This window comes from Diorhabda sublineata, chromosome 3 (assembly GCF_026230105.1).
Source record: "Diorhabda sublineata isolate icDioSubl1.1 chromosome 3, icDioSubl1.1, whole genome shotgun sequence".
NCBI lineage: Eukaryota > Metazoa > Arthropoda > Insecta > Coleoptera > Chrysomelidae > Diorhabda > Diorhabda sublineata.
The window spans coordinates 27,851,768-27,876,050 of NC_079476.1; the positions used below are offsets into that span (position 1 = coordinate 27,851,768).

Below are 24,283 nucleotides of genomic sequence, written 5' to 3' on the forward strand. Positions count from 1 at the left end.
ACAGATAAACTAATTTATGCTTTTCTCTTTGAACTGGCCTAGCTTTTTATTTGTAAAAACTGATACCAATTCAAATATTTATATGTTGTATCTGATGTATATGGTTTATAAAAGTTACTGCCTGCAGGAAACGGGTCTCTCGGTTTTTCCTTGTACTAGGTACGAAGTGGCTTCGTTCATACTCTCAATAATTATTTTTATCATTAAGGCCTAGGTTACTAAACTTGCATGCAAAAAGTAACCTTGACAGATAAATTGCATGAAATTATAGATTTTCATTATATACAAGAAAACAATGAAAGTAAAAATATCACTATTGGCTCACTATTTACGGTTTTACTCCTGAAGACAAAATTTGGGCACAAGTATGTAAACCATCCCACAACGATTATCATGAAACTCTTTACAAAGACCATTGTTATTATGGGAAATCGATTTAACATATCCATTTTATGCGGAGATACCGGAAGTCGCCATTATCTCAGGAAGCCTAACATATATCGAACCATGGATAACTTAATTCGAAAGATCTCATCAAAATCTATCTGTGTGTGAAAAGTCATGATGATTGACATATTCTATGGAAAAGTATGCAAATGCATTATTTTCACGAAAAATCAATAGACAAAATGAAAATTTAGTAATTTATGGGTCATGTTAGGTTAGGATAGGTTAGGTTGGTTTAGGTTAGGTTAGGTTAGGTTAGGTTGTGTTATAAACCACAGAAGAAGCCAAACCTATTGCAATAGTGATAAACGAAAATGACCCAATGAATGTCCCCATTACCATGGAAGAACCCGATGATGCCCTCCAAACATTCAAAAATACAAGCCCAGAACCAGATGATGTGCTTATCATTTTCATTCAGAACTTACCACTTAATCCAAAGACTCATTTGATACAAATTTTCAATCAAATATACCTAGATAATCAATTTCCGATGGCATAGACCCAAACTACTCGAGAAAATAATAAACAGAAGGCTCACATGGTATTTAAAGAAGAATGAAAGACTCACACCAAAACAAAGTGGATTTAGAAAACAACGCTCAACAGTAAACAATCTAGTAGATATCGAAAGTTACATAAACGAAGGATATGCCAATAAACAAACATGCATTGCTACCTTTTTTGATGTGAGCAAAGCATATGATACGGTATGGAGACTATATATAATAAAGAAACTATAACTCTGGGGCATAAATGGATACATGTTGCAGATCATACACAATCTTTTGAAAGAAAGATAATTTCGAGTAAGAGCCAATGGAATATTACCAACAGGAAAATGGAACCCCACAAGGATCAGCTCTCAGCTCCACATTGTTTTTAATAGCAATTAACGACATCGTACTGAATAGTCGCTCGCTTGTATAGGCCAGACTCTATGCGGATGATCTAGTTATACACACCAGAGGCAAGAATTTCAGCACTATGCAGAAAAACATACAGCAAGCCATAAATATCGAGAACTGGCTCAAAAACACAGGTTGGAAACTTGATATTCAAAAAACAAAACGCATTCATTTCTCGCGAAAGTCGGATCCATCTGTCCCCGTACTCAAAATAAATAATATCGATATACAGTCAGTGAGTGAAATAAAATACCTCGGTTTAATGTTGGACCAAAAGCTCAACTGGGAAAAAATTATCAAGCATCTGAGAACTTCAAAATAGAATCAACCTGATGAAAGTATTAAGCAACCACCATTGGGTTCAGATAGTAAATCATTGTTATCATTGTACAAAGCTCTCATCAGATCTCGAAAAATTTGTGGATCCATTGTTTATGCATCTGCCCGAAAATCCGTACTGAGAACATTAGACGCTGTACACAATTCAGGAATAAGATTATCTCTAGAAGCATACAGAATGAGCCCAGTTGAAAGCCTGCACAGCGAATCCGGTGAACCTTCTCTATCCTTGAAAAGACAATACTCCTGTCTTACGCTGTGACCATTTTTTCGACCGAAAATAATCCTGTATTTCAAAATGTTCACGCTCATCGATTCCAAACCATATATCAGAAAAAACCACGAACTACGGCACCTTTCTATGAACGAATTAATAGATACAAACATGAACTGAAAATTACCTTTCCACAAGTGTACCCTATGAATAAATCCAATATACCACCTTGGTTGATCGAAATCCCTCTAATCGATACAAATTTAGCATATTTTAGCAAAGTTGCAACTCCTTCCAAAATAATACTCAATAACTTTATGCAAATATTATCCGAATACCAAGACTACACTCAAATCTACACGGATGCATCTAAATCGGAAGACGCAGTATCGGCAGCAATTGTAACACCCATCTCAAATACTGGCCAGAACAGAGTACAGTATATACAGGAGAGACATATATCATTTTTTAAGCGGTTTTGTACAGTGAAAGGCAAGGTGTAACCAAAACCTTGATTTTAAGTGATCTTTGAGCGCAATCAACAGTCTACGATCAGTATATTTAGATAATTCACAGACTAAGACAGGAGGACCGATTGTTAAAACTTTTGTGAGTACCTTTACACATCGGAATACCGGGTAATGAAAGAGCTGACAAGATAGCTCGAGAGGCCCTCAGTAACCAAAATTCAGAAGAGGAAAGTTCAACAACATATGGAGACTTGAAAGCTCATGTAAAGAAAGCAGTCCATGAAAATTGGCAAAATGTTTGGCGACGGAGCCGATCCAAATTAGCAGAGGTTAAGATGTCAGTCACTCCTTGGAAGAACAACCCGAAACAAGGGAGAGACCAGGTGATCCTGTCACGTTTGCGAATGGGACATACCAAATATACCCATGAACACTTTTTGACAGGACAGGAAAAAAATGTATATGATATATGCCGAGATGAAGTGTCGGTAAAACATGTGCTAGTGGAGTGTCCTGAATTCGTAGAAAAAAGACGGGAAAATGGTCTGTGTCAGTCTTTGAATGCTGGGGAACAACTGTGACATTAAAAGTATTATTTCCTATCTAACAGAGATTGATATTACCGGAAAAATTTAGCAAGAAATGAAATTTAAATTACTTAACATTGCTAGTTGATTGATTAAGACTCGTATGTCTGTCAATTTCCCTTATTATATTGTTCTGGTTTTTCTTAAGTGAGGTGATAGCTTTGTCATATCTTTTGTCGTCTTCTTGATCAAAATTTTGTAGCTGGTCGAAGTAGGGCTGTGTAAGCCTTCATGGATTTCTGATGTGACTGTTTGATATTGTGTTTCTGGTTCAATTTATTCCTTCAGCTAGCGGTCTCACGTGAAAATAGTGGATAAAATCGTATTGATAGTTTGAATTCTTGCTAGTCCCACCTTGAGGGGAAGAGTTCTTGAATGATTATGTAGGTACATCGGCAATATAGGATTTGTATTAGTTTTGGTTGGTTTTTCACATTTTTATACAGTTGTATTTTGAGTGTTGATGGTGACTTTGTTATGTGACCAATTTAGGAGAGAGTCTGAGTAAAAGTTTGTTTCTTTTAATAATCTTTTTTGTAGAATTTAGTGGAAACTTTGTATGTTATAGGAGTTTTTCGTGACCCGTTTCTTCTTCCAATAACTTTTTCTTTAATGGTTTTAAATATTTCTTTAGTTTTTTTCTCTTTGATTTTGTATGTAGTTGTTCAGAAGATCTCTCTCTCTCGATCTCGATGTCTAAGTCAAATGGGTCTTGAACATCTAGATGGCCATTTGAATTATTGCAGTCCAGAATAGCATACAACATTTCTCCTTTTATACTCAAGGTTTTCTTCTTTATTCTGTTCTAAGGTGTTCAAGTCTTGTGGAATCATTAGACTATTCATTTGATTGTGCGCTATCAGTAGTTGTTTAATGGATTAGAATCTTAAGAGTGTCGACAGACTCTTGCAAATGTCAATTTGCGGTATTCTATGATTTATTACATAGATGAGAAGTGTATTTGGGACATTGACAGAGTTACATCCTTCTATTGGAGAGGCTTTGGAGAATGCATCAACGATTGTTAGAAAAGTCTGGCCGTTTGTTTGAAAGGTATCGAGAATGAGAATGATTTCCAAGGGTTTCTTGAGCGTTGGTTTTATCATAAATTTTGGTTTCGGACGATTTTTGTCATATTTACTGATTAGACAAATGTCACATAGATTTATCATTTTTTCAACGTCTTTCTTCAGAGTTCGCCAATAGTCTTCGAATTTGATTTTCTGTTTTGTTTATACCACGGTGATAGGTTTTTCCTTGGTGGTATTTCTATTAGAATGGAATCCTAATTTAAATAAAAGAAACAATCTCTTTTTTTGTGAATATATATTAAACCCTCACATAAATCTATTGAACTATGTTATTACCACAAAGAATCTAAAAATAAAATATGATTTTAAAGTAATTTAGAATAAATATCATAGAAAATATCTAGGTTAAAGAATTTGTTGCAATTAACTCTGTGGTTAAAACAGTAAAATAATGAAAACCTGTTTTATTATGTGAATATAAATTGTAGAATATCCCGATATGCCCTCGTCACGCTCTAATTATGTGTCTGGTAAATCGAATTCTGAATACAGTGACAATATGTGGAATATAGTATTGTATAGGGAATTAAGTTGGGGCGTGATTGTATAGGCTTTGTATAAATTGGTTGGACATTATAGGATATGTAAATAATATTTCGTCACTCCGAAAAATACTTTTTAAAAACGAAAAATTACAAATGAAGAAGTATATTCACTAAATTACAAACAAACAATATTAGGTTTTAAATAACATTATTCTTTTTATACATTTTATATATTAAAATTACAAAGTAAGCACCTGTTTATGATTACTCAGCCTTCATTATTTCTTAACTCCTCCAGCCTAAGAGAAATTAAGAAATTCTTGAAATCTCTTTGTTCTTGTTTCTTCTTATCTTCTTATTAGTCTTCTTTTGTTTTCTTCTGTATAGTAAAATGATTGTTACTATCGTGCTTAAAAATACTATAATATATAATGATATTGTATAGAAACTGATTTTTTGAAATGAACTGAAGCCAAGTCAAATTTTTATAGTTGTGATTTGTCTTACTGAAACATTCGTTGAATGTTACTTAATTCGTCCAATTTTACTGAGCCTATTTGTATGCTATTCCAATAAAAAGCGTTCATTTTTTATTCTTCTTTAGAAAATTGTAATTTGGAAAGTTATAGTATTTTTTTATATTTCGTTTATTGAAATTATGCACAGATTGTTTAAATCAATTATGTAACTACCGTTCAAAAAAATATTGTTAATGATTTTACTCCATTTTTAGATGGCCATTGTACTCATTGAAGATATTAGGATCCATTGATTGTCTTCTGTCTTCTAAATGTTCACATTACTGATTATTACATACATTTTTTGAATATTTTAGGAGGTGTAATTTACAAGGTAATTTTGGAATTTGGTAATTTTTGGAAATCTTCACACATGAAATCTTCTTTAGAAATTTCTTTGCAGCTTTTTCGTGAGAAGGCGTAATGTTGATCGTTAAAAAGGATAAACTTGGATTGTGGTATAATTGTTTTGAAGGATTCTTTTGACGGTGTAGGTAAGGAATAGAGATGACTATTTCCTATTTTATGTTTACCTAGCAACGATCAAATTTCAGCGATAATACTGCACTAGTGCAAATTATCGATAATTTGCACTAGTGCCAAATTTTCGTCTAGGATTAATAAACATCATTTGGTTTTAATTTTATATTTTAAGAAAAGGAACAATTATTGAAAATGCAATTAGAATATACAACTTTACTGGAGGCCGACGATGGTGTTTCTATGCTGCTTCCACCACTTCTTATTGTTACTTCGCTACTGTCATTTCGCATTTTTTGTACAATTTCCTCGTGGTGTTCACTATTTACTTGGAGGTAACTCTTTATCGAGGCCTGATTTGAGTGTCCGGTAACCTTCATAATTTGATTTTCTGAAACCCCAACCTTGGCAAGCTGAGTAACTGCCGCAGCACGGTTCGAGTGATTTGTTACTTTTATTCTTTTCGTGTCAATTCCTATAGCTTCCGCTGCATCTCTTGTCCACTTTGAAATTTCACTTCGTCCTACTGGACAATTTTTAAAAAAACCTTTTGATGTTTCTTTCATCCATGATGGGTTTACAGTTAAGAAAAGACGATCGACCGTAATATTTTCCTCTTTTTTCTTTCAACATTTTAAAAAGCCTGCAAAATTATAATGATAGATTGTTTGATATCATGCTTTACATTAAATACCTTATTGGACATTTATCAGGCTCGGTGGTGTTTTGGACTAACCATCTTTTTTCTGTTAACCTATGACTCCCTCCTTGCGCTGTCTTAGAAAAAATAGGATTATAAGCTATGCGTCCTGTAGGGTTGCCGTAGTTGTCAAATTCTTCTTCAAAGTAACTCAAAAGGCAATTACATGCTTTTCCTCCTCTCCACGCCAGTTCATATGAAGCAATATGAAAGAACTTGCGTTGAAGTCCGTCCGGAATCGACTCGTCCCAAATGGCACACATTTTATCAATATCTTGTCCTGATAAGCTAGATGCACTTGTTTTTCTTTTTTCAGGACACTTTTGCAACTGCTTCCTTTTTGCGTCTCTCGCAGTTCTGGCGCATTCAAATGTTACATCTTTAAAAGGATCGAAAATAATGTTAAACTCTTCATAACATTTTTGTTGCAAAATTTTCGCTACTGTATTCCAAAGTGTTTTGACAATACCTTCTTTATATTCTTCCCTATCACTACGTCTCATGTTGAAAGCGAAATCTCTTAGAATTACGGCCAGCTGTGCGACAGAAGTTTCCTTGTTCAAAGTGTATTTTCGTTCATCACAAAATTGTTGAAACTGTCGCTACGCAGAATCTCTCGACTTTTTCGTATTCAGTGGAGTTAGTTTATCCACTGCGGCGTCTATTACTTGCGTGGAATTCTGCCCAAAACGTAAACACATTTTGAAATATTTTTTCACCAACAAAATTGTTGTCAATAAGTTACCGTAGATACCAATTCAATGCCAATATGATGATCGTCAACTACGGTATAATTTAAAGAATAACAAATTTTAAACACAGAATTAAGTTTATTTTAAATTAAATTTTTCTCAGGAAATAGTCTGCCAAAATGCCCTCTCGTGCATGTCAAATTGTCTCAAAATTAAATTATCGACAATTTGACATGCACTCGGGACATTAATATTGACTATTTCCTTCGAAAAATTTAAGCCAACCAAAAAGCTGTAATATTTTATATTTACCTAGCAACGATCAAATTTCAGCGATAATACTGCACTAGTGCAAATTATCGATAATTTGCACTAGTGCCAAATTTATGTCTAGGATTAATAAACATCATTTGGTTTTAATTTTATATTTTAAGAAAAGGAACAATTATTGTTTTTTTAAATTAAATTTTTCTCAGGAAATAGTCTGCCAAAATGCCCTCTCGTGCATGTCAAATTGTCTCATAATTTCCTCTCGTGCACATTCGCGCACTCGAGAAAATTAAATTATCGACAATTTGACATGCACTCGGGACATTAATATTGATAATAATTCAATTTTCAGTTTTCATCTACTGGTATTTCTAATATGAAAATAATGCCTTTAATATAAATTTTGATTTAAATAATTTTTTCTAATAATAAAATATTTTCCAATGATAAACTAATTGGAAACTTGATGTTTTATCAATCTTTTCACTGATTTCTATTATTTCAAAAAATACATCGTTAGGGTCCACAATTGAATTATGAAAATTGTTGAGTTTATCAAAACTGATGATTATTTGATCATGAATAAGAGATTTCAACTTGTTCTGATTGTTAGATAAAGCTGCAATAGCTCCATCGTAACGTTTTGCATCATTTTGGTTTAAATTTCCGGTTTTAAATTTTATTGCAGCTCCTAATCCGTTGAATAATGATATTTTCGATCAATTGTTCCAAAATGGATTCAATTGTTCTAATTGAATAGTGATTTTGTGTTAAATTAATTTTATAAGATGATAAGATTTTTGAAAATGAGCATGAAAATTATAAAATTCAGGAGATTTCGATAACGATTTATGTAGATTATAATGCTGTTTTTTTAAGTTAGAAATTCTTTGTTTGTTTGTAATATCAAATATATGTATAAACGTCCAGTATTTCGTTCTAATTAGTGATGGTCTTATATGAAGAGGACAAAGGTCAGGTTGTCATCTAGGTTATGGATAAGGGCTGTGTCTGGTTTTGCATTGGAGATCCAGAAAAGGAATCTGAGACAGGAAGTTTACAAATGAGAACATAGTTTACGGTTGCAATCATCCGACGTTCCTCAAATAAATTTTATTTTGTGCCTCGAGCATTATATAGAAGTCTGAGTTGTTTTTAATTTATAACTACTTCATATTGATTGCGCTCCCTTGATTACGCAGTTAATGCGAATTTTATTACTTTTTCAATAAATATTTTATTCCTGATATATTTTTATTGTTTTCATCAATTTTTATTGATTTGGAGAAGAATGTTCGGGGCTTGTTTTATATATTTTAGTAAATTTATTTACTTTAAAAGTTTTTTCAGCTTTTTCACACGTTTTTTTTTATCTTTTAATACCGCTTCGTTAAGAAGCCGATAATGTTCAATTTAATATTAATTTTTGCTCATATTTTTCGTTGATACATGTAATTGTTTGTTGTTTCTGAATTTTCATTTCTTCTCCTATCGTGTATCCAGATCAAGCACGTATTAAGTCATTTACGTTTAAGCCCACAGTTTTTTATTTTTCTCTTTAGCTCTTCCCTTTTTGTAGCTATTTGCAGCACATATTAGTGAGTTTTCGTCAATAAGGTCAGGCTGAAGCATATAGTCGATAGTGGGTCTCTTTGCCTCAATCCTTGCGTTACCTCAAATTAAAATGTTTTTGTCGTGTACTGTAATAAACTGGGCCTTTTTATAAGTAATTTCTATCAATTTAATTTAATTTAAATGGTACTTGAGAATAACTGAAAATACTGTTCTGTTCATTTGATAATTATGACGGTACAGAATTATATTACTTGTATCACTTATCTACTCTGAAAAGTTCCGACAATCTCAGATATGTAATTAGAATAAATTTGATTATTTTTTCTTTTACAACCAATTTTCATTAACTTCAACAATAAATATGATGAAATTTAGGTATTTTTTGATAAAAGTAATAACATAAAATGGTAGAGAGAAAGCCCAATATGGTCTTTTACTCTTAATTAATCAACATGCGTCCAGTTTTAGAGATCATTTCCAGTTAATTTATATGCATGCTTTTTAATTCAGAGTCGGACACATAAAAGCATTCAAATTACCAAAATTTGAGTTTCGCACCAAAAATTTATTCTAGATTATGTAATATTGGAAAATTTAAAATAGTAGGAGCTGCTGGATTAAATTTAGGTTCGGTGGTATTTTTAAGAATTAATCAAACGATGATTATTTGATGATATTAATTTGTATGAAATGTCTCTTGATATTTTCCAAGTCAGTGTAATTTCCAATCTTCTTCTTGAATATGGAACGAGTGGCAACTTGAAAAAAAAAACACCTAAAAGTGAAAACAATGAGTTAACATCATGCAAAAAAAAATTCTAACTGCGTCTACTTGTTGAGCGTCTAAGAGTATTAGCAACAACGTCTTTGAAATTTTCCTATTAATTGCAACATTGAATGGAGTCTCATAATGTTCCAGAATTCCAGATGAGTCGAGATATTTTTGCTTTCTTCCTTTTCCTGATAGTCGGTATTTTTTTTAATAGACTTTTATAGTATCAATGTAGGAATTTCGATCGTTCAGAAGTGGGACAGTAGCGGGAGACATGATATTTACATACAAGTAATTACAAATGATCTTATTGGTTCAGTTTCTATCGTTTTAGGTTTATAGTGAGAGTAGACTTCCATGGTATCCTACATTCACCTTATTAAAAGTACGTAGCATCGTTGTTTTGCTGTATTTCAGTTTGGAGAAAAGCATATCCATTATTAACAAATTTTTCATAAAATTGCTACACCATTTTGAACTATAGTTCTTTGATTTTTAAAACTAAAATAATAATATAATAATATAGACGTATTATACACAAAAACGTCTTAATGGGAGAAAACATTCATTGTATAAAATACAAACACTTGGTGACTAAAAATCGTAAATTCTTGAAAGCATATTTCAGAATTTATGAACTATCCCATCTTATATGAAGCGGTTGTTGTTTTCGCGAAGAAGGGACATAATAATATCAAAACCTCTCCTAGTGTGTTTATGAATTAAGGAGCAAACCTTAATTTATAGTACATTCTAAACTTTCTACCCTATATAATGAAAATTCAATTTGTCTTGTATTTTTTTGTCTTCATCTCCATAGGCTCAATGCAGGAAGATTTTGTGATCACTCTTGATAAACGGAAAACATTGAATAAAAATAATGCAGAAGTTATATAGAATAAACTAAACTCCATTGAATTAAACTAAAATTAAATAACCAGTTTCCAATGTGCTTAATACTATATAATATATCAAATAGGACTTTCCCTCTAATTACTTGAAAGTTTCTTCTGTTAATTGGTTGTATAAATTAAATCTGCCGTTCCAGTTAGAAGTTTTCTGAACTCGTTATACTTATTTAGAGTTTGAGTAATATGTAGTTCATTTCATTACTGTGAGGTGTTTTAGTTTGATTAAATTTATATCCGAGTTGAAAAAAAATTGGCTTACTTCGTGTAATTAGTTTGGTTGTTTACCTCTTTCAAAATGAACATGACGATTTTTCATAGAACAGCACCTAGAAGGGCGAAAAAGAATATGTTTATTTCTTTATCATGCCAAGGCCGATTTATGTTTGAAATTATCATGAAAAGTTAAACAAACAGAAGATGCTGAAGTTTATAATAAATATTATATAAATATTTTAGTCTGTTACATTTTTAGAAAAACTATTATTATATTCCAACATATATTTCATACAATGTATTATTGTTCACTTAAGCTGAGACAAAAGTCTATGTATTAGTTTAACAAATATTGGGTATCTAATTTTGTAAGAGGATGGTATATATTATATAGTTAATGATAATCCCTTTCACCAGTTCAAAATTCATATACCATATTATATACTTTCCTTGACTTTTCTTTCCTCAATAAATTTAATAAGGCAACATCAGCAGCTTCTCTAATTTCTGGTGGTGTTGAAGAAAAGTCACTTCCATTTTCTATATCTATTTTTGTTTGGTTTTTAAACATAATTTGACATAAAATATTAAAACTCTGAGGAATCTAAACACGCAAGGTTTGGGTCAAATTTATATTGTTTCAAAAGGTACTTCAATTCATGAATTGTTTCAAAAATCACGGTACGTTAAGAAATAGACATTTGACCAACACATTAATTGTCGCTGATAGCTCAGTGTTAATGCTTCTTCCATTCAAACTGCAGTTCCCGTGTTCGAATCTGGTCTACGAAAATTTATATTTCGAATTTTTGTTATGTGTACAGAACTAAATTGAAAATATTTAATAGTGTTTCACATGATGAAATTATAAAAATCGATTTTTTGTTACAAAGCAATATAATATAACTAAATCAAGGAAGCATCTGAGAGCAGACATATAATGTTTACATTATACAACAGTTGTGGATAATAAATATTATCGGTTATAACTGTATCGCATCAGTTGAGATAGAATAAAATAAAATCTTCTGATTACAGAAATTAGCTACAATACAATCAAGAACTAAAAGACCGGCCAAAACATTACAACGTGTTGACGTACAAAATCAATTAATTTAGTGAGGAAGTTATTGTTCCATAATCCAAAGCTTTCTTATTAGTCGAAAATCTGGATATCCCTCTGGACGAAATCGCATACCACACCAGAACATTTAATTTTGCTTTTTTTTTATTTTGCATTGTTGGGGAAGTCTTTTATATTGTACGAATAAAAACTATCTCTTATTTCGATTCTTGAGATAACAAGTAAAAAGTATTTTTCATCATCAATCAATAACTCTCATTCGCAAAATGTATCTGCCTCAGTTGGTATTCGTGCTAATTGGTTTAGAGTATGTTTAGGACACGTCTTTTGTAATTTTTTTGACCATATCATGCAAATTCCGGCGATAAGGTACTTTGACATATGGTATCCATGCGCTAATTTTCTTATGGACATCAAAAAGGATTTGTGTAACTAATGTCACTAAATCAACAATTCTTTGTTATAAAACTTTCTTCATGTTGGATTATTTCTATCTATTTTTAAACACCTAAATTTAATCACAATCCAATTTGCTGAGTAGTTTTAAACCAACTATATTTTGCCTGTAACATATGATTCTATTTTATTATATCCTAATTGTTACATAAAAATTTAAAATTTAAAACCTAACATTTTTGAATAGAGAACAGAGATACCTTTAAAACGATATATAACAAGCCTACACTTCCCTTCTAAAAATGGGGTGTACTAAAGTCATAAGAAGATTGAAGGTACTGATCGCATTTGGAATAATGAATGAATGAAAAATTTCATTTGGTTTTTACAACCTATACCGTATAATATATATCTTCAAAATGTAGAAAATGTGGAGAAAAAATATACTAAAACTGGATGGAGCGAAAGACAATATATTCGCAAGCAGATTTAAAGGTATAAACAGTAGACGGTGTAGGAATTATGTTAGACTTAGAAATCTAAGAGGTTGTAGGCAAGGAATAGGATAAGATTGGATAAACAATTATCAACAAAAGAGAATGTGATCATCATATAGGATGAAAAGAGTAGAAATTACTAGAACAAAGAAGGATAATGATTGTGATAGCTAAAAGGAAATAGTAGGAAACCATACCATTAGAGAAAATGATATATTGCACCTATAGATTCGGAAGTATCCGAAATGGAGAAAAAATTATAAAATTCAATCTTGAGAACGATAGAATTACAAGAAATACATACAAAAAATATAATAGATTAGAAATAGAAAGTATCAGGCGAAATAGGAAGAAATACTTTCTTGATAAGTGCTATTTGTATAGTAGGTAGAGCTGTATATGTAAAAATATGATTCATGAAGCTCTTAACCTATTTTTATTTGATTGACCATATCAATAACGTTAAGGCCAAACGTTAACCACACCTTGCTTTAATTTTTGGTATTGTGCTAGAAAATAAATGTTCGTTTAACATGAACTAAGTAATTCAAATAACCACCCAATATTTTATAACTGAATATCCATAATGAAACATGTTTCCTTACGCAAGTATCATCATAAAAGGTTTTCAGAAAAATAGCTAAATGGTTTTTAGCTGGAATATACAGGGTATCCTATAAATTTTAAGGGGACTCAAGAATACGGATTTGCATAGCAGATACAAGATACAAGAAATGAAAAGGTATGAGATGGATATTATATAAAATATTTATTGGTACATAATATTTGTCAGTGGAGCATGCGTTACATTGTCGGACCGTATATTGGTGAACTCACTCAAATACACATGGGTTTTTTTGTATTCTTGCAACCGGATTTGTTTCTAAATCCGTAGGTGTTACAAAAATAGCACTTTTCAGTTCGAAGGAAGAAACCGAATCGTTTGAATCTGGAGGACGTAGTCGTCAGGAAAATGGTTCACAATAGTCAATCCACCGGTGACCAGAATTTGATTTATATTTTTTGGCACTGATCTATAAAATAGGTGCATATCCGCCATCTTCTTATTTTCGTACTTTGTTTCATACTCTTCTGCGGACGATCGCTTAAATCACTGAGGGATTGCAGGCCTAACTGACGTTTCGAACTAAGGTTTGTTAAGCAAGTCTAAATCTATTTATATGATTACAAACGGATTATAAAAAAAATAATTTATATTTGGATGAACAAAAAGGAATTAAATTACTTGATGAAGTACAATAATTACTATAATCCAAAACTACCCAAATGAAATGGTATGCTCTTGGTATTAGCTTCGATTTTAGGATACCTTTGCAGCTGCCGTAAAAAATTAGTACTTTCTAAACTAGGCATTGAGATGTTATTGTTTGTTGAAGATTATTTCCTGATCCTAAATCTTGTGGCTAATATCCAATTACTTGGAAACTGGACGTTCAAAAAGTTTTATGCCTTGAATCGTAATATTTATTTCTCATTCTGGCCAATAATGGTACTTACCTTCCTAGTAAGACGATTAAAGAGTCAAATATTGTTCTTCATTATCATTAAATCACATACGTACATATAAATATTTCTTTAATTTCTTATTTTCTAGACCTTTTGATATGTATATGTTTCTAAATGTTCTTGATTTTAAGTCTCTTATGTTTCAAAATTATAACACTGACAATTTGCGTATTTATATTGATCAATAGATCACCTTCATCATGAATATCAAAATAAGGATAAAATCAAACTAGAATTTTGTCATAATAAGAAAAATTAATTTTTCCTTAGTTCTTACATATCAAATTTTAAATTATTTGTAGACAGCGTCACAAGTACAAGGCAATATATATCAAGATACAATTGATATATAATATTACTCCTTTTGTTTTTTTGGTGTTTGATATTTTACTTCAGTGAAATATTTGGATAATGTATTATGTCCATTATGATTTATTCTAATATCATATTTATTGAAATATTGAAAAATTTTGTTTTCATATTTCGTTTCAGTTTTGTTTTTAAACTTATTGTAGTATCTGTTTATCCTTTTCATGTTTATGTTATTCATCATTTCTTCTGGATAATTATTTTCTTTCTTTGAATGCAGTTTTTGCTTTTTGAATAACTAAGCATCTAAATTCAGGATCTGATAGTTGGATAGATCTCTCAGCCAAACTTATTAACACCGATCTTAGCCCCCATAGTACAACCATCAATTTGTATATTTCATTTTAATATTTGAAATATGTTGTTGTATTTGTGAGTTCTGTAACTTTTGAAAATTCGTTTTGAGGTATTTCTGTCTATTCTTTAATTTTTTCCCATTTTTTATTACCATTGTGAAAAATGCAGTAATAAAAAAATGGGGCAAAATTAAAGAATAACAGAAATAACTCAAAACGAATTTATAAAAGCTATAGAACTCATATTTACAACAACATATTTCAAATTTGAAAATGAAATATACAAAATAATTGAAGGTTGTGCTATGGGGTCTTCCATTTCAAGTGCTAAAGCACAATTGGTAATGAAAGATCTTGAGGAAACTGTCCTAAGCAAACTTGATATAAATATTCCATTCTTTTTCCGATATGTAGATGCTTGTATTACTGCCACACCAAAAAATCAAATTGAAAACATAAATAAAAAATTCATTTCTTTTCATAAAAAACTTCAATTCACATTCGAAGTCGAACAAAATAATAGAATCAATTTTCTTGATGCCACATTATATAAAATTAACAATAACATAAGAACAGAATGGTATTTGAAACCAACTTGGTTCTCAAGATATTTAAACTTAAATTTGTGTCATCCTAAGTCACAAAAAAGATAGGTGATATTAAGTTTGGCTGATAGATGTATCCAACTATCAAAAAGAAAATAATTATCCGGTAAAAATAATAAATAATATATTCAAGAAAAAGATAAACAGATACTACAATTAATTTAAAAACAAAACATAAAACATTTTTCCTTAATATCCTTATACTTATGGTACTATGTACGAATATGATACTTATAAAATTGAGCACAAATTTTTTGTGAGCGGAAAACCATCCATACATGTCATGCGATCAATTTTGAATTACCAATTGCTGTTTAGATAAATTCAACAATAGTAGATAGGAACAATAACATTTGTTTCTGAGAATTCATCAAAAATTTATAACAATAAGAACAAAAATGTAATTTCTTATGTTCAATGAATAAGGAGAAGTTCGTTCTAGAATTGAATTTTGTCGCGGATTTTCAACTTTCCTGAAGCTGTAAGTATCGATCAGAAATGTTGCGAGCACCCAATTGCAATCTTAAGGATTTAAGCTACAAGTTGGTTACGACAGATAATTTCCAAATTCACAATATATGTTGGTGATATAGATTAAGGAACATTTGTTTTTAGTGAAACTTAAATTGTTGTTTTGTACCACTTTTGTACATTTTTTTACTTGAAATGAAATGTTCCAATACCTTCTTGTAGGTTACGTGAGTGAACTGACTATGAACGTAATTATATTGGATTAAAAGTATTTGGTGAAAATATTCTCTTCTGAAAATTCAGTAAACATTGTTTTGCTTTCAAAACATTCTTTGGCTACTGCACAAACAGAATATCAAAACTTTATAGTGAATTTGTACCTGTATGTAATAGAAATGCAGTAAATAACTATATATTTATGAAAGGCATTTGTAGTGTATAATCCCAAATGAAATTGTTCCACATATCTATTATTAATATTGTGGAAGCATTATTCAAGTGATTCATTATTTCACGCAAAAAAACCGTAACATAAAAAACTAACCATAAACACTTTGAAAACATTATACCAACAATTTTGATATCAAAGTGGATTTTATATTTAGCTGTAAAAGAAAGATACACAAACATTTTAGACACTCGGTTGAAGTCTCTACATACTTAAGAATTTCCGAAATTCATGAAATGGTGTTGGTCGGTAGGAGATTGAAGGAGCAGGAGCTTTGGAAGGCATGGTTCGGTGGTTTCAATTTTGAATAGTCACTTGGAGGTTTGCTCCCAATCGATCCCAAACGCGTGTTTTATGTCATTCCTTGAGATTTACGTGATATAATTCACATTCACATTCAACTGAAAGGCAAAATACGAGTAATCAGTGTCGATTATTATATGATCTATTATAGTACAGCAGTTTTGCATCAGTGCTTATTTTTGTTTTGTGCTTTTTGATTCACCATAAGAAAGGATTCAGCCTCAAATGATTATTTTCAAACCTAAATATTTATAAAAGAAAGAGATTTGATTCCAACTGAACAACAACATACTTTGCGATAACTTCAAATCAACTACTATGTCTTGGAAGAGATAGAAAATGAGAAACTTTATACAAAGCCTTGAACATTGGAAAAATGAAATGGTTCTTCATTCATTCTTATTTTGATTCGAAGTTGTTTTTTGAACAAATATGGACGATGGAATTATTAAAATCTAAAATAACGATTCAAATTAATAGTGTTCAAGAAGTTATTCAATGTCATTTCGAACATAGCTGTATTTCTCATGTGAAAAATTTATTATATGAAGTAGAACAAACATAAATACACAATGTCAATTGTGAGTAACGCCTTAACGTTAAGTTTTTGCTCTTCTTTATTAGACATTTACTTGTTTCAGTCTGAAAAACTCAACCATGCAGAGGTACATACTTGAGAAGCTGAATATTAAGTACATCCTTAAATATTGATGAAGCGTCTCATAAAATAGGTTTCTGAACACCTGTGCATGCTCGCTTAGTTGCTTCTGCAGAACATTGAGATCGACTAAGCACTTACCGTTATCGTGAAATAATAGAGGGTCAAAATTGATATCTGCCATACAACCAACGACAAAATGACTCTTTTGCACGAGAATTTGATGGTGGCGTCAAGTCGAGGCGTTGTTAGCTAGTCGCCACGATCATGTGATTTGACACCGTTGGACTTCTTTTTTGGGGATATTTAAAATTAAAAGTTCACGTTATTTGAAATATACACCATCACATACAGGTCCGCTACTGAAGTCTTGATGAGCGTAAAATTCTTCCAAAAATTCTTATTTAATTTAAAATTAATATCGAGCATCATGCTTTGACCACTCTTTTGTTATTGAGGTTTATTTTCTTCTACATTAAGTTGTGTGGGCGAATGTAATTTGGTCGCTAAAGGATTAATATACTTTTTACAACATGTAAACTAGGCGCCAAGACCGAAGGGTCATTTTAATCCTATGTGTATTTTGGGCGCTAACCGACTGAAGTACATGATTTATGAAATACAGTTATTTATTAAATCACCGACATTTATAATAAGATATATTTTTGTATTTTTAGATTTTCCTATAAGAGAAATGAAATAAATAAATGAAAAATCTACCCTTAATAAAGTTTCCTCACAACATTTTTGTAACACTTTACATAATAAAGTAAATTTTATATTTCTTTATATTTTTATTTAGTACTTAAGTACATATTACATATAAAATAAGAGATTTACATAACCTAACCTAACCTAACCTAACCTAACCTACTTAAAAATCTATCAACTTTCCCTCTATTGGGTTATTTTATGACTCGCCCAAATTACACCCGCCGACTTGTGTAAGATCGTGTGTCATAAATTTAATTTGGGGCAGCTTGTGAATATAACACCAACCTAAGATTGTTTATTTCTCTATTGTAGACAAGCTACAAAATACTGTTAAAGTTGGTTTTAGATATAGCTTCGACCCAGCATTAATATATTGATTCATTTCATCGCTGGCTTCTGCTATTTCTGAATTATTTAAGAATTGTTCAATTGTATGATATACCAAATGGTTTTGATTATATCAAAATTGGTAATACAAGTCAGGCTTGGAAATTACATTGTGTCATTTACGTGACTACATGGAATCAGGCTTGATCGTGAAATAAATGATGTCGAAATCTTGTTTAACAATTACATAATTGTAAGCAAAATAAAGTTTGTATACACTGTTTTAACTATAAATTCATATGTATAAATAGCGAAAGAGATAACAACGTAGACATAAGATCCCAGGCTGCAGAGTCTTTCTATATGCAACTACTATCAGATGGGGTGAATAATTATTATTAAATTGGATGCTTCCCAACGAAATGCGATTACCATGACCATAAAAATGCAAAAAAGGTGGAAAAATAAGATTTTCCAAATCTATAAAAATTACTGGAATCAAAAAAGGTTTCAGTAATATTATATTTCTTGAAAAAGTAATATAATTCGCTTAACTGCGTGGTCAGTAGCTAACACAACTAATAAAAAGCAGTTATAAATTAAAAAATCTCACACTTCTTATATGCTAGACACAAGAAAAAAATTCGGACTCATATATCTCAGACATATTTCAAGAAAACTAGAATACTTTGTGATCTTAGTTGACAGAGATCCCACCGTTGATGGTGGTACAGATATTAATGGCTTTGTTTGAACCTTTGGTCTTAGCAGTTGCATAGCTTCTGAAACAGAAATAAAATTAGATGGAAAACGGAAGTACGGTTGGGAACTACTAAAGAGTGGGTGGACTAGACCTAGATAAAAAGGACCTTATACTTCAACACTTACGAAAACTAAATTTGTATTTTGAAAATATTACCAGAAATTTGTTCTATTCTATTCGTTCTGTTCATTAAATAAGTAGACAATACGAATTTTCATGGAAAGACATTTTCAAAATTTGCTCCAAATAATTTTTAGAAGAAATTATAAATCACTAATGAATATAATTATAATATAAAAAGTAATGCTGTAAGTACTACATGTAAAAAACAAAGCTAAAAAAATATTAGCGAGTTTAAAGGATAAAATCATCACAAATGAACAGTGTGTTTAGTAAGTGCTAAGTAGTTGTGAAAAATTTAATTATGAATAACAATGAACTTAGTAAGTAAATAAATAAATTACATGGCGATCCTTCCTTTAATATATAATTCCAATTTAGTTTGTGATGTTTTATATAATTACTTCAGCAGTTTTTTTTATTTATTATTTGTTTGTGATTCATAAAGTACTGGTATCACAGAACAAAAACCGCGATTTCATCATGAAAGATCAATAATTGTCAGAATACATGAAAGATTATGAATTCGCTAAAAGTTGTTGGCCATACATTGGTAGGGCACGCCTTACTCATACTACGGATCATTGACCCTTCGCTTTGAATTCTCTGAGTTTCACCAAATTTGTCGAATAGTCCCTTACACTTTCCAACTTCTCATTTTGCTGCTATCTAGTTCGGTCTGTTGTTCTCACAATTTTATTGTGTCTGCATATTCATTTCACAACTATGGGTTATTTTTAGTGTAGAAGTTATTGTATGCGACTGACTATAGTTAAGGTTCGTTCAACTAATAAATTTTATGTTAACAACAGACACTAGGAACGTACAGTTGGGATTCAAATAAGTTTTTAAGTACGATTAATAGATGGCAAAATATTTTTGATACATCAAATATATCACACACGAAATCTTTTTATTAACAATTAGTTTGTTTATTATTATGACAAAAGTCAGAGATTATTTGTTGAGTTTTATATCTGTTTATCTGGGACGCATATGTATGGAAGACATGGCAGATAATCAACGTAGAATTTAGCAAATGATCTATGAATATCTAAAACAATATTGATAGGTAATGAGTAATCTAATAATTGTCATATAAATTGTCAAAATCATCCGATGCACTTTTAAAAATTGCCGCCGTGTAGTAAACAAATACTTGTGCCGCAAGTTTCTGTATGGTTTGTAATGTTATTTGTTGGACAATAACAACGTGGATTTGTTGGTTTTTTTTCGACTATGTATAGTGCGTAGTATAAGTAGTAAAGTAAAGTAGTAAAGATAAGGTGTTAACTTCACATAAAGCTTTAAGTTTTATCTTGTACTTTTTAACTGTCACCAGGTTATCCCTTAGCAACCTTAAAAAGTACTCACTCATGTTTTATGAACTTGAAAGCTTACTTGCTGACTATAGTCAATTTTAGAAAGGAAAACAAAGAGTAATAAAATGGGGAATTCTGTCCACTTCGGCTGAATTCCGGTGTCGGCCATAGGTGTAAGTCTTGAAATATTGTGTAGGGATTACTTAGGTAGTAGATTATACAGCTACGTTTTGCGTCTAACAGGTACTGTTTAACCTGCACTTGATAAAAAGGAAGAATTTTACGATGAAATCAATGCCAAACTATGAAAGTGGCTTAAATATTCGTTGGGTCACTCTGTGGTCCCTTTGCATACCTAATGATGTTTTATATTCTACACCTTTCTGAAATAAACTATAAAAACGGCCGTCATAAATCAACTGTTTTCTTAGATTACCTAATTAAACTTTTCTACACTTGTCAATTGAATAAAATAATAATTTGATGGAATAATATCATTCAATTGTCATATTGAGAGTTTGGGAAATTATATGAAGGTACAAGCTTTGTTAAAACGTCAGTCCGAATGTTGTCTACGAAAAAAGCCAGGACTTTTACACGAAAGAAACTGAATAAATTTGTTAGAAAAGGACTATACTATCTATTCCTTTTAATGAAAGTAAGTCATTAAAAAGTCTTATCAGGAAAGTATTTCGTATTCTTCGCTTGCTTCTTTCAATTAGATGTGTCTAAATGTGAAAATATACCGTTACTTAAGCATCTCATCAGATTGAGAGCTCAATCTTTCAGAAGTAGTTTTTATAATTTTATGCTACGTTTTCAATAGTTATTTGTGTTTCAAGATTATTGAGTAGATGTTTATGCTCTAATTACAATATTACCAATCTGAGTGCTTCTGACCAAATGGTTCGTAAATTACCCGTGGGTTTATATCTATCAATATCCGTGATGCATATAAACTTCAATGTGTATCAGTTCGTTTTGAAAAAAAAAAATCTTTATATTTACTTACGATATTACCTCGACATTATTATTGTCTGCGTTTATGTTGCTAGGAAGATAAGTATTGAAATATAACAACAATCAAGAACGGACGAAATTTCAAGAAATGCTGGCAACACAAAACCTGTTATCAAGAAAGTTTTGTATATCATACGATAAAACCTATGAAAATTTTTGAAGAGGAGGAAAAGAGATGAACTCCTCAATTTTTTTCTATGAGTTGTAATTGATTAGAGTAGATAATCCTCGAAATGATTTTTACTTACAAATGTTTGTTCGCTCCTAAGCCTCCTTCAAAATTATGATAAGATCCAATTATTTATTTCCGAAAATATTGATTTCAGAGAAAAACCTATTATTTTGATTGTGCGACATAAAATAAAGAAGAAGTCAAATTGACTAACTCAACCTAACAACCTAATCGCCTCCAAGTATGTAAGCAAAGGTAGCGGTCGTTAGCTACTACCCGTGCGATGCTTGAGCCAGAATACTGATATTGGTAATTTTCTCAAATTATATGGGTATTTAAAGGTCAAAAGAGTACCAGCCAAAAACATCTGGATTACCTTATCGAGACTAGACAATTAATCTTTGCTATAGGTAATTTAACTATCAGTGATACCGGAATTGGGAATTATTTATAAATAAATGTTTTTGTTTATATCGAATAACACTCTATACAGATTTATCAATGTATTTTAAAGATTTTTGATACGAAGTTGTGGCGGAATTCAAAAATAATCTAGCGCAGACAGATGTCGAAGTAGAAAATTCCTGCTATTAACAGCCAGAACTAAGTGCATACACATTCATGTGTTACTGTAAAAGACAGGCAATTTTCTATTATTGAAAATTATTTGATTGGTTCATTTTAAGAAATCAAGCTATTTGATTTCTACATTTATGATAAACAAATACAAATTTTAATGATTAAATAAGATAATATACCAGGTGCAAGCCAAAATATCGAGAGCGAGTAGAAGACGACAATATAACGTTACAAATTCATATGAATAATAATAAATACATTTGAATACTATGAAATTTTAGTATTTAATAACGTATGTCGTATGCTGCACTTGTTGGTATAAAAGAAGCTACATCAGTAACACACAGAGATGTAACTAATAATCGCTATTCGCATGTTTTGCGAATACTAATATCGGAAACAAAAAACAATTTGGGGTAATAAATAGTAGATATATAAAATTGAAAATCTATTCAATGCTGAGGTTTTAATGCACTTTGTTATTAGGTATTATTTTTTTATTATTTTACTTTGGATAATGGACCTTTATAATTGAATTTTAATCAGAAATGATGAGATTAAAAGTTTATATATAATGCAATGTAGCAATGTGAACAAATTTTTGGCAGATTTTATGCAAGTTTCAATGATATATAACCAGCTTCTTGCAAAAAACTGGAAATAATAATAAAACAAAACAGTTTAAAAAGCAGGAACAAAATGGAGCTCAAAAAATTAATGCTTCTCAAGCTTGGTTTAAGCAGCCAAAATTAAAACTAAAATGAAATTGACATTAAACTAAACTTTCTTAGTGGAAATTTGTGTGATTCATGCAATAAATTATAATATTTGCATTCGCATCTGCTAATGTTTGTAGCAGATATTTACATTTACATTCACATACCTGAATGACCACAAAATGACCAAACCTTTAAAATTTTTCCATATATACCAATGAAAACGTTTGAAATAGGTAGAATCACTAAAAATTCTTTGTTATATTCTATATAAAGAAGAATTGGAGACAATTACAATCGAATTATGAATTAGGTACATTTCTGTTGCATTTATTCCAATATATCTTTCATTTACATATCAAAAGTGAAGCCATTAGTGTTAACATTATATAAGTGTGATTCACCGGCAAGATAGTCGTTGTCGAATGAATATACTTTCATTCACGTTCTTACAAAACCCTCGAGTAGAATTTTCCTTTTGTTTGCTTTTCCATTTAACTTCCAATAAACAACGAAATTCCACTTATAAGTCGTTGGAACAGGAAGAAAGAAGACTCTTGTGACGACTCCTTTGTATTTGATATCAACCTAACCTATTTAATAAATTAAATGAACAGTTAGGCCTGGTGATTGATGGTTGTTTGTGAATAAATAATGGAAAAAGGTTCATGAATCTTCACGATATTTTATATCATAAGAAAGTTAAAATATCACAAAAGAAAACATGAAGTGGAAAAAAACAGGAATGAAATTCTTTTTACAGTCATTCAATCGTCACATCAAAAGTCACGTCAAAAATAAATTATAAATATGGACGGTAGAGGCAAGGAGGAGTATCCTTCCAGAATGGCACTGATGTAGACAAAGGATAAGATATGAATGTAGCTATTGTAGATAAATTGAGATATATTGAGTAAAAATTTAATAGCATAGTTCATTATAGGAAATTTCAGTAACTTGCGTTGTACAAAAGTATGAAATGTTGTCCAGGGCGCAAATATATTTGGCGATTCCTCAATACTTTACCCTGATGCTGTTATGGCGCCACCACCATCCTTATTCAACAGATTCCGATGGATATTTGTTCATGTATCCGATTTGTTCTTCCTACCTCTAAGCTTCATAGTTTTGATGCATTATTTTGAAGCAAGTAGATGATGAGAGGTTGCTATAAAGGTGACATTTTTTTTACAAACATGAATTGTGAATCTTGTGAACTTATAT

At 30.8% G+C, this 24,283-nt stretch overlaps 1 protein-coding gene across 2 annotated transcripts in view; it reads left to right on the top strand.

The window, feature by feature from the left end:
- The window catches only part of LOC130441857 (uncharacterized), a 112,164-nt gene that overhangs the window by 4,232 nt on the left and 83,649 nt on the right, over positions 1–24,283 (top strand). The window lies entirely within an intron of this gene.